Source organism: Oncorhynchus keta, chromosome 28 (assembly GCF_023373465.1).
Source record: "Oncorhynchus keta strain PuntledgeMale-10-30-2019 chromosome 28, Oket_V2, whole genome shotgun sequence".
Lineage (NCBI taxonomy): Eukaryota > Metazoa > Chordata > Actinopteri > Salmoniformes > Salmonidae > Oncorhynchus > Oncorhynchus keta.
Window position 1 is genome coordinate 64177506 of NC_068448.1, and position 11571 is coordinate 64189076.

The 11571-nt window shown below is 41.3% G+C and overlaps 1 protein-coding gene across 3 annotated transcripts in view; it reads left to right on the plus strand.

The window, feature by feature from the left end:
- Positions 1-5034: 5034 nt before the first annotated feature.
- zfhx4 (zinc finger homeobox 4) overlaps positions 5035-11571 on the plus strand; it is a 145791-nt gene continuing 139254 nt past the window's right edge. For 2 of the 3 annotated variants that reach the window (XM_052483555.1, XM_052483557.1), the window contains exon 1: positions 5035-5624. The gene's annotated coding sequence lies outside the window, so the exon portion shown is untranslated. The remainder of the gene's footprint in view (positions 5625-11571) is intronic. The other variant, XM_052483556.1, reaches the window with a different exon arrangement.

Here is an 11571-nt window from a genome sequence, read left to right on the forward strand (position 1 = left end):
TGTGTGTGTGTGTGTGTGTGTGTGTGTGTGTGTGTGTGTGTGTGTGTGTGTGTGTGTGTGTGTGTGTGTGTGTGTGTGTGTGTGTGGTGGAGGCGAGGTGACCAAGTGTATGAGTGTACAGTTTAGTGTAGATTTCCTCACCAGATCGACCCGTTCGCGCGTCGCTGTTCTGCAAGTCACTTTTCACCAAACACCCCTTTTAAAACCGGGAACACCGTGCACGTTGCTTGCGCGTCTGGCCCTATTAAAGACTTTACAATCTCTTCCATTGATTTCCTCTTATCAAATAAAGAGAATGGCACCGCGTGCGTGGCCACCCCCTCCATACACCTCCTTAACCCCTCTCGTGCACCCCTCCCCAAGTCCGGAGAAGCAAGCAGCTGTGATTCCATGTAAATAATGTAACATGATTGACATCTCGTGATTCTAACTCCCCTCTCTTCTCTCCCTAAAATCATATCGCATATTATTAATCGACAGCTTATGCAATAAACGAGCGTGTTGGGTTGTTTTCTTCTCAGCTGGTAACGATGCCACCAAGCTATGAAGTGTATACATAGCCCCTAATTTTATTTAGCATTTTTGATTAATGCCTGATGAAAGACCGTCTAGAACCGGCTGATTATTGTGATGTGACGCTGAAATGTGATATTGGCTGGAATTGCTAGTTGACCCTTTAAATGTATCCGTAATACATGTTGTCGCTTTGATTACGCACTAGTCTAATTGTTGTCATCAGGGTTTGTACTATAATTTCCCATCTTGAATTAGGCTACTCTGAGTAGCCACAACATTGATATAAACTTTGTTTTTAATCCCTATAGCTCTCTTTTTGTCTTTTCTCTTTCCCATCTATTTTTTCCTCTACTTTCAAGAGAGCGGAAGAGTGGGCTCATATCGGCCTCATGTTGCGTATGGATTTTCGTTTATATAATCGATCGAAATGTCCCAATACATTGATTCTGGGCTCAGTGTTTTACAAACAAGCGTTTATGGGTCTCGATTTTATGTTGGGAATGATTCCAGCGTGACACGAGCCACAGATAAGCCGGAAGTTCTTCACAGGTGATCTAAATACAAACAAATAAACATATGTTGTTTTGCTGTGAAATATCAAAACAGAAGGGGACAAATAAAATAAAATAAATAGGACAGATAATAGATACAAAAGCATTGTCCACCTCTACTGCAGTTGAAATACTAGTGGAAAAACACAAAGCAGTTCCTTCCTCTGAAATTCTCCTTGAATTATATGCCATCACTGTGTGATTGCGGAATATTAAATTAAAGTTGGATAAATCCGCGTGGAGGGGAGGCTGCGTCCAATGCGCAACTCATTTCCTCTATTCTGTAGTGGCATCACTTCGCTCCCCTCTTTTCAATGACAATGTGCCAAATCTAGGCATTTTCAAAACAGATTCCATATGCTATAAGCGGATCGCTACTGAGCGTAAGAGAAAGAAGAAAAGCGGAATGCTATTTTACCAAAGGTACATGTACTTTTTATTTATCTTCTGGTGCTGCGTGAGTTTGTGCTTTTGGGAATTTAAAGGAAGTTTGAAACAGATTGTGTTTTTATGGATGCGAGTTGTCTGGTTTAGGGTTTATGTCATTAAAACGTCGAGAAGGTTTAGGTTGGGTTTCTGTGGGGAAAAAGTTCATTTGTGGCGGATTTCTACATTTTTCTGTGTTTGAATGGAAGGAGACAACATTTGAGATTTCTCTGTGGAGTTATGTATGTGCATAATGGGTATTGTAAATTATGGGAATATTATTTGTTTCTCTCGGCAAACGTGTTTTGCAAGTGAAACCATATGAAAGAAGTTGCATATTATTTCCATTTTGAATTAATTAATTTGCATCGTAAGCCTTTGTTTTATTCAAATTCATTGTGCCACGCTATATTCAAATATGAAATTTACTACGTGATTTCTGATGGGCCTGTGTAATTAATTTCTGACCATTTTGATGCACATGAGTTTACTATAAAAGCCATTATTTTTTGGCGATATTTTTCCATTGATAGTTATGGATTTTTATCAAATAAAACTTTATTTGTAATACATATTACCCTCTTGTTTCCGATGCTTACAAAAGATGCATGTGTGATGTTCCTTCCTCTGACTGTTGTGAGATGTGTTTTGCACTTTGCTGTGAATGTAGACTGTTCTGGGTCTGGCTCTCTGTGTAGGGAGATGAGCCATTGTGTTGGGTAGAGGGTTTTCCAGTGGGTCTGTGTGTTTTGAGGAGAGGGTCAAACGGACCCCAGAGGGCGCCGGCGCTTTGGACTGAAACCATCTGATTTGAGACCAGGGAGAACCCCAACCAACCTGCCTCCTAGTCCCTTATGGCAGGACAGTCCCAGTACCGCTACCGGGGGCTAAACATGTCTCAAAGCAGTGGAACACAATTACCCAGAGACAAAGATTCAGAAATTTGATTATATAAAACAAAACAATTGTCATATTGTTGTAATAACCACTCACAAAAAGCAATGCAGAAGTAGTTCTATTTTTCTTCTTCTTCGTTTGAAAATTAAACACATGAAAATGGTCATTCTGATAAAAGCTCAATTGGTATAAGGTCCTTTTATCATTTAACCTGAGGACACACACACATACACACTGACTTTACAGATAACAATCTATTATTAATTGGGGATGCAGCGATATGGCAATGGGGCGAAATATTAGTTAAGGCAGTCTTTTGTCAAGCAGCCCCCGGAGAAAGAGCATCGTATACGGGGAGAGTGAGAGGGAGGCGATCCGGGGATTTAAAAATGCATGAGGCTAAGATAAGCAGTATCAGTCCCTTAAATCCGTTTTACTTTCTCATTTCCCCCGTAAAAATAAATGAAAAGACAAGCGAAAGTATGCAATATGGACAAGTCCCTCGCAGTCGCCTAAGAGCTATGGCTACTAAAAGTGTAATAGTGCAGTCTGGCCCCCAGCCAGCGTCTACTCTATATCCCCCCCAAAAAGCAACCACTTGAAAAACAAAATCAATCAATAGTTACAAAGTCCTCCATCCATGCGAAATAAAACCGTCAACGGTAAAGATTCAAAACAACCTTTAGTCCATTGCACCAGGTTTTGCAAGTTAGGCTACTATAGCCTAAATATTATCTGAGAACAGAAATGCTCCGTCCGTTGCTTCTTGTTCCATGCAGTTTGTCCAACCAGGCAGCGGCTTGTCTGGCTTCTCCTACCGCTGAGTGAGTCGCCTCTCAAGGGAGAAGAGCTTGGAATCCCTGGAGGACGCCAGAGCCACAGCCTCGGATCAGCGTAAAAAAGGGACGCCTCGGTTGAACACCTTTAACCCGGGTCACAGCCCCCAGTAGTCCGGGTTCCAACAGCCCTGGGTCGGGCTTGGTTCGGTCTGGGTCCGGGTGGGTCCTACTCAGTTGTAGGCTACTACAGTAGGAAGTAGCTGACTGCCAACAGCCTTATCGTACGATCCCAAGCCCCGGCTCAGTCAATTCACCCCCTTCGATTTTTTTCATGAAGGAGAACCGATCTCCTGATTCCTTTCACGATTAACACCGTGTAAGGTCTCTCTCGATAGCGACTATTAAGAGACAGAAAAGGTTAAATAAAAATAGTTAGGTTAGATGGGAATAGAGTAATGGGCCTATTACGGAAGTACGCAACCTATGAATACATACATGTATTTATTTGAATGGTTTGTTTGATCTAATGGTTCTAACATTATCTGAAGAGCTCCGTTTGGTTCTGCTAGGCCCAATGTCATCTTATGTGGACTGGGAGTTTGTAAGATGTTGATGACTGTGATGCACATGTAGGCTATTTGCACTTTTTATTTTCTATGGCTATTGCGTGTATAGGCCATGTTCTCCACTCATCACGAGAGATGTGTTTTACCATCATCACAAACACATTATACACATTTTCAACCCATATCTTCTGAAGGCTGGTTCTTTGTTTGTAATGTATTATGCATTAGTCTACAATTTAACATACATACATACTGGTATATATATATATATATGTTCGTGACATCCATTGACGCGTATCTGCGTTCTTCTTCGGCCTCTATAATAAAATAATAATAAATAATAATAAAAATACATGCTACAGTATTAAACCTTTTACATAATCTTTAGAAACACTGATGGAAGAAAATAATTTAGTTTGACGTATAATCTTAATTCATTGATTTTGTATCAAATGATGAGTTTGGGATCTAATTGATATTAAAATAAATATCACATTTTCGGTGAAGGCCGGTGTTTTCCTCCTCGGTATATTGTATATAGGCCTAAAGCATGTTGTCTTTTGCTTTTCGTAGCCAGACATATCCTTTATTGTTTTGTCATAGTTTTACATCTATGTAATAAACATGTCGATGTTGTGTTCAATATATTGACAACATACCCTTGTTTACATATGGTGTTCCATCAGTTTAAAAATGTACAACACAGTTAAACAGAGTAAATTATTATCTATCTGTAACAAGCGTCTACTGAAGCCCTTCAATTTGTGCATCGCTCAAGATTAAATGTAGGTTATTTAATCCACTAGATCAAATATGATCCTATTTTCATTCAAATCAGGACACCAAAATAAGCAAACACATCCCTATATTTGGAATATACACTGACATTCTGAAAGCTTTAACATAGTGTCATATTCTATATGAACCTTGCCATGTGTAGGGTGGAATACAGCAGGCTATTATTCTTCATCTGCGGACCTTTATTTTAAAAAACAGGACTTTTCTGTAATTCTACCCTATTTGGTTAAGAGGAAATGGCTCTTTATTGTTCTGCGTGTCCTTGGACCGGGCGGTAAAACGTAAAGATTTCCCCCTGTTAAGATCACTTTGGTCTATCTGACGCGTTCCGTCCTACGGGCTTTGCTTAAGACAGGGGCTCAGCCCGTCATTTGCAATGTGGAGACTGTTGATCAGGTCGCTAATTACACCTCTCTCCCTCTCTCTCTTTCTCTCTTTCCCTCCCTCCCTCTCTCATTCGCCCTCTCTCTTCCATTCCCAGAGTGCATATCGGGAATAGACACACAAAGACATGCGCACTCAACTTAATCAGCCATTTTTTTAAACAGGGCTAAAACGATAATAATTAGCAGAATAAAGACATATCGGATTTTCATTTCCCTTCCGCCGTTTCTCTACCCCTCCACAACCGAAATTGCGAGGCTGCAGTCGACACATCTTTCACCGATCGGACCCAAAGGATAGCTTTCACACCGCCTGTCATTTGTATATTTTTTCCAATAAAGTTGGGAGGATTATCAATTTTTCCCGTTTTTCAATTTTTGTGTTATCATATTTCGCAACCATTGGATGTGACTGTTTTCAAACCAAAAGCAAGAGGCGTAGGGGAGCGAACTGCGGGGCGAAGAAAGTAAGTTTTTTTCTATAACTTTTATTGAGTAGGCTAGTTGGTGTTAAATTTAGGTCAAGTATCGATTATCTTTCTTAGTGGATCCCGCAGAATAGCGCTCCGCGCATTAACAGCTGTTTTCATGCGGTATGTTTTCGTGAGTGGCTTTGCCTTGGAAAACATCGCCTATCGAGGTGTTTGTGGAAGTCCTGCTTTGGTTTTACCAGCGAAGAACTGTCAGGGGGCAGACGAACGCCTTTACGTGAGTATCAGTGCTACCTCCGCCAAATCTGCGCTCAAAGTTTACTAGGGTTTGTCTGATTTTGATTGTAATGCCATACGGTCTGTCCAATACACCGTAAAACAAATCGTTACACGACATCACGTATTTCCCTGGTGTGGCATGGTTAATTACGGCGCTAGACTAAACGTCGCGAGGTCCGATCTCTCGTGGTCTTCTAGGCTACTTGACTTTTTTTCTCCCTGTTTTCCGTGAAAGTGTTCTGTTTGGTTCCAGTGCTGGACCACTTATAAAAGCTGGAACTGACTGGCAGTTAGGCTACATTGTATCCATTCATATATTTTCTGACAATGTCGAGCTCTTCCTCACGTTATTGTTACATGTAACACCCACCGTGCATTCTTAAGTGACACGAAGAGCAACACGATTTCCACGTTATCCTATATATTGTTTAGAAAGATCCATGACATTTATTTTTAGACGATAATATGCATATCAATGTATAACGGTCCTATAAATCCGTAGTTACCTGCTGCGTCTAAAGGAGTAGACATACACGGAGGCGTGGGTGGCTGTGTCGCCGAGAGAGGAGACCAGTCGTTTGGCTACTGATAGCACGCAGGTCCCCTGGAGCCAAAAACTCACGGTTCTTATTTCTCTTTGACAAAATATTAAAACAAGCACTGGGAAAAAGAGCATAAGAGGCCCAAACTCTTGAATATAGGTTCTATTTTTGCTTTACTCCTGTCCTCTTGCCGAAACGTAAGATCCATTTTCTCTCCATTCGCTTTGGTGGGGTCATATTTTTCTCCACATAATGAATTGTCCTTCCATTGCCAGTGATGAGATTTTACCCCAGACTTCGGTGGTGAGTTGTCGATGCATGGTGATTGTTTAGTGTAACTTGGGGAAGAGAGGAGAGTCGAGGAGAGGGGCTGTGGTGTTTTTTTGCAAGGTGGCTGGTTTGAGGTAGAATGTTGGCTGGGATTGGGACACGACAATGATAGGGACATCGATCGCTTGCACTGAGAGAGCAGAAAAAAACACGGTGACACGAGAGGCAGTCTCAAACTCCGGTAGGCTATGCTACACTGTGTATGAGTGTGTATGTTTGCGCTCTCTGCTTGCTCTTTCACCGCACATCAGCAGTATGAAATTCGACTGGATTTAAACTACGGCGTTCTCTTCTTCGGCGTATTAGGACGACTTTTAAATGTATCTGTTTTTGCTTTGATTTAGGGAAAAATCATATGAGCTATTTTCTGATATCTATAGTTCTTTAAATAACTTTGGAAATAAATCCATCCAAATATTATATTTTATGGAAATACGAGATTTTCCATGGATTGTTGAGCTAAAGAAACAATGAGGACTGAATAAATGATTTATACCATAGAACAATTTAGAATATAATTATTTGGATAAAGTATTAAATGAAATTATAACAATAATACATATTATTAATATTAGACTGCTACAGTGGATTGGGACCAAGATGAACATATTTTAGGGATATTTCCAACGAATGGCATTTAAAAATAAATATTGCCTCAAAGATTCTGAGAATTAAACTTGATATATTTGATACGTTTAAACATTCGTCTGAATACTGGTGATTTGGGAGCAATGGGTTCAATGCTAAGCTATATAACGAGGAGGGCAGTGTAGTGTAGTTAATTTCATGTCTGCTACTAATGTTGTATTTCTGATCAACTATGGTAACACTCCATTTCATCTGTTAAAAAATCCACATTATGGGAAATAGAAAAATAGAATTGCATTTTCATCACTATTAATGATGTAATTGTCTCACAGAACATTGGCTACATCCTCCCTTCATCTCTCTCAGTCCCATTCTTAAGGCAATGAAGAAGATGTTCAGTTTGTTTGGGGACTGGGCGTTTTTTCTTTTATTTTTTTCTGTGATTATAAAGATTATAAAGATTATAATTATTATATTAACAGTATAAGTGTGTATGTGTGTGTGTGTGTGTTTGTGTGTGTGAAGCACATTAGCCTGGGTATATAGCATGCATTGATAGGAGATTCAGGATGTGTTGGTGCTATACTGCCAGCTTGGGAGGACAATGGAAGAGAAAGAGAAACATCTTGTTCATTATTAAAAACCTGTACTTCTGACTTCCCCGAGATACTTACAGTAGGAAAAGGTCAAGTCAGAGGCAGGTTATAACAGCGCATTAAGGTTATTAGTACTGTATAATAACATGTTTATTCGTGTGTATAAAACATACAAGACAAGATGGTGTAAAGTTTCACTGTAGTCAACACACACAACATCGCTTTTTATTCTTCCTTTTATGACACATCATATTTCTCAGTAAAACACACATTTCACCATTACAGCCATGATCGAGGTGCTACCAGTAAAACACACATTTCACCATTACAGCCATGATCGAGGTGCTACCAGTAAAACACACATTTCACCATTACAACCATGATTGAGGTGCTACCAGTAAAACACACATTTCACCATTACAACCATGATCGAGGTGCTACCAGTAAAACACACATTTCACCATTACAGCCATGATCGAGGTGCTACCAGTAAAACACACATTTCACCATTACAACCATGATCAAGGTGCTACCAGTAAAACACACATTTCACCATTACAACCATGATCGAGGTGCTACCAGTAAAACACACATTTCACCATTACAGCCATGATCGAGGTGCTACCAGTAAAACACACATTTCACCATTACAACCATGATCGAGGTGCTACCAGTAAAACACACATTTCACCATTACAGCCATGATCGAGGTGCTACCAGTAAAACACACATTTCACCATTACAACCATGATCGAGGTGCTACCAGTAAAACACACATTTCACCATTACAACCATGATCGAGGTGCTACCAGTAAAACACACATTTCACCATTACAACCATGATCGAGGTGCTACCAGTAAAACACACATTTCACCATTACAACCATGATCGAGGTGCTACCAGAGAGAAAGGGAACAGAGGGAGGAAGAAGGGATAAGAGAAGAGATGGGCAGAGAGAGAGAGAGAAAGAGAGGTGAAACCCTCCTATAACTCTCCTGTGCAGACATATCCAGCAGGAAGATTGGCTCCAGCCTCTCTTAGAGGTTGACAATGTGTCATTTCCACCCAGCCTCATCGCCCTCTGTCTATCTGATATTAATGTGCAAATCAATATTTCAGGGATTAAATTTCCCTCCTTCATTTTTTATGGTTTCTACCTCAATAAGTCTCTCTCTAATAGAGGGAGGTCGGATGATTTAAAATCCTATGCTGCAGAGAGAGAGAGGAAGAGGGAAAGAGCCTTGCAACAAGCCTATCTTCCTGCATTTGAATGTGCTCTTCTGTTGATCCCTATAGGCCGTAGTAGGGACGACAGTATCGCTGCTTAAAGACCACCAACAAGACTAAAGGTAGAAAGGGAAAAAATATGAGTCCAGTTGAACACTTAAGACTGGCTGGTAATCAGAGTAGTAGGTATCACTAAAGAGAAACTACACACACACACACACACACACACACACACACACACACACACACACACACACACACACACACACACACACACACACACACACACACACACACACACACACACACACACACACTTAGGTTATTTCCAAATCCCCATTACTGAATGCCACGGTTGGGTGAACAGAATATCTTTGTACACACCAGACAGCCGAATAGGATTCTCTTTTATTCATTATTTGTCCTTTTGCAAATATAAAAATTCACGGAAGGAATTGAATGTATCTGAGAGGAATTGTAAATGTGTTGTTTGATATGTGGTGTGTGTGTGATGAATAGAGGTACATTAAATGGGCTAGCAGCAGTAGCCTGTATAATTATACAGGCAGAGATTCATTACCATAGTCAAACGCATGTCATTTCACGTCAACAGAATGGACTGTGACTCCTCTGGTCCTGCAGACCTTCATTAAAAGACAGTACACCCAGGACCGTCTGTCTTGCTGTCTCTCTCTCTGTCTGACATAGGTGTGTGTGTGTGTGTGTGTGTGTGTGTGTGTGTGTGTGTGTGTGTGTGTGTGTGTGTGTGTGTGTGTGTGTGTGTGTGTGTGTGTGTGTGTGTGTGTGTGTGTGTGTGTGTGTGTGTGCAAGCGTGCGTGTGTGTGTGCACTTATTTAATCTTCCTTCCTCTACCATCTGGTGAGTGTGTGTCACACAGCTGTGTGGTTTTCATACGTGCAAGGGATATTTTTCTAAATGTTGTTCATGTAAGACCAGCCTAGATCGAGAGATGGAGAGGGATAGATAGAGAGAGGGACAGATAGATAGAGAGAGGGACAGATAGATAGAGAGAGGGACAGATAGATAGAGAGAGGGACAGATAGATAGAGAGAGGGACAGATAGATAGAGAGAGGGACAGATAGATAGAGAGAGGAGCAGATAGATAGAGAGAGGGACAGATAGATAAAGAGAGGGACAGATAGATAGAGAGAGGGACATATAGATAGAGGGAGGGACAGATAGATAAAGAGAGGGACAGATAGATAGAGAGAGGGACAGATAGATAGAGGGACAGATAGAGAGAGAGAGGGACAGATAGATAGAGAGAGGGACAGATAGATAAAGAGAGGGACAGATAGATAGAGAGAGGGACAGATAGATAGAGAGAGGGACAGATAGAGAGAGAGAGGGACAGATAGAGAGAGGGAGGGACAGATAGATAGAGAGAGAAAGGGACAGATAGATAAAGAGAGGGGCAGATAGATAGAGAGAGGGACAGATAGATAGAGAGAGGGACAGATAGATAGAGAGACGGACAGATAGAAAGAGAGAGGGACAGATAGATAAAGAGAGGGGCAGATAGATAGAGAGAGGGACAGATAGATAGAGAGAGGGACAGAGATAGAGAGAGGGGCAGATAGATAGAGCGAGGGACAGAGATAGAGAGAGGGGCAGATAGATAGAGAGAGGGACGGATAGAAAGAGAGAGGGACAGATAGATAGAGAGAGGGACAGATAGATAGAGAGAGGGACAGATATAGAGAGGGAGGGACAGATAGATAGAGAGAGGGGCAGATAGATAGAGAGAAGGAGGGTCAGATAGAGAGAGGGACAGATAGATAGAGAGAGGGACAGATAGATAGAGAGAGGGGCAGATAGAAAGAGATAGGGACAGATAGAAAGAGAGAGGGTCAGATAGAGAGAGAGAGGGACAGATGGATAGAGAGAGGGACAGATAGATAGAGAGAGGGACAGATAGATAGAGAGAGGGACGGATAGAAAGAGAGAGGGACAGATAGATAGAGAGAGGGGCAGATAGATAGAGAGAGGGACAGATAGAGAGAGGGAGGGACAGATAGATAGAGAGAGGGGCAGATAGATAGAGAGAGGGAGGGTCAGATAGAGAGAGGGACAGATAGATAGAGAGAGGGGCAGATAGAAAGAGAGAGGGACAGATAGAAAGAGAGAGGGTCAGATAGAGAGAGGGAGGGACAGATAGATAGAGAGAGGGGCAGATAGATAGAGAGAGGGAGGGTCAGATAGAGAGAGGGAGGGACAGAGGAGTGAGAAAGAGACAGAGGGAGACAGACAATAGGTCTGTAATCATAGCAGCACTGTCGCTTGGCTTCCTATAAGATTTACTGTCATTATGATGTGAAAAGCACAACCTCCCACATCCCATTATTAAAACTAAAACACTGATACTCTTGCTTGTTCTGTTTTCTTCCTGTTCCATTTTCCTTCAGTCCTTCAATTCATTTTCCCCTCTTTCATTTGTGATGAAGTGTAGGCTGGTGTTGGTCAGTGATCTCTTTAATGGTTGTAATGCATACAGTTGACTGATGTAAGATATGAGGTAAGGTTAGAGATCCACATCGGTGTAATGCCCTCCACACTGCTTCTCTTCCCATAGTCACTCAGTGAAAAGCTAAACAACACACACAGCCATTTGTTTCACTGATTTTGAGTTATTTTTTTAC